We start from the raw sequence: 1,332 nt of genomic DNA, 5'->3' as shown, positions 1-1,332 counted from the left end.
GAAAGCATGGAGCAGTATATTAAAGGTAGATTAGGATTGTGAGCTGTGTATTTGCATGCTGCAGCTGTCTTAGATGCATGCTGATCTTTATATTTCTGTCCTTTATATGGACATGCTGTGATCTGGGGGATAAAATAAGAAAATGCAATCCAGGACTTTAAGCAGGCAGTTGGAGCCTAAGCAGGTGTGGGTTTAATATATAAGGTGGTGTAAACCAAGTTAGGGGGTCATTTCCTTCTGCGGATGGAGGAGAACCAAGCTTGAGTTATAGGAGTTGTTTCTCTGTATGATTAGCTCTTCATCTATTGTTCTGTTGTACTTAATTAAAAATAAATTATGTTAAACCTTAAAATGCTTTCTTCCTTTTTTCATTACAGTGATTTACTCCACTCAAGTAGATAGAGGAAAATGGAGAGACAAGTCTCAGTTCTTGAGATACAGAAATATAAAGACTTGTTATATAACTTAAGGGTGAAACAAGAAACAAATCTTGATGGTAATAACATTTCAAAAGAACTACAGCGCAAAACTCCCAAGATGTCTCTGTAAGTCTTTCCCACTTCAACACAACCACTTTGCACTTGACACAACAAAGATGTTTTGATCTGAATATGCTACAAGAACAAGTTGGAAGTCGCAAAACATGTTTGAGTAAGCTTAATTATCACTATTCCAGCAAACCTACGAAATAAACATGTTTTGTTTGTCTTGATAATGGGTTTCTTTACATGGGGAAAGTGAGAAAGGAGTAAATGGAAAAAAGTCTTATCTTCAACATAGTATATTTTCAAAAATGTCCTTCTTGTTACATCATGAGGTGGGCAGGGGCCAAATAAGACCCAAATAAGGCAGTCAGCTGGCCTTGCCTTGTTCTATTGCTCTAATCAATAAACGTGTACCAGTTAAAGGTGTGCAGTCAATATCTTAGTCCGTTATTAGGAGAAGTGTTCTCTCTGCATATATACATTCCTTTCCCTTTGTAAATATCATACTTTGTGCCTGCTGAGAAGCTCTGGGTTCAGTTTCATATAAGATTTCCATTGTGTGCATACACAATGGTATTTTAGACCATTCTATTTTTAGCTAAATGTACAATATTCACTATTATCACGTCTGTATTCACTGCTGGCTGGAAACAATTAAATACTGTGTTCTCCCTTTGCCTAGATCAGCATGCAGACATTTGATGATGTTAATCCATCCATGGTCAGAGGCCACCTGTTCATGAAATTCTACTTATCAGCACTCTGCTGCAATCTGGTGGACTGACTGATGGAAGCTTTTCTTTTCCTAGACACACGATTAGAAAAAAAACCTTGATAATATATTTAG

The sequence above is a fragment of the Cyprinodon variegatus genome, unplaced genomic scaffold, assembly GCF_000732505.1.
Source record: "Cyprinodon variegatus isolate N-32 unplaced genomic scaffold, C_variegatus-1.0 Scaffold201, whole genome shotgun sequence".
In the NCBI taxonomy this organism is placed as follows: Eukaryota; Metazoa; Chordata; class Actinopteri; order Cyprinodontiformes; family Cyprinodontidae; genus Cyprinodon; species Cyprinodon variegatus.
This window is presented reverse-complemented; position numbering follows the sequence as displayed.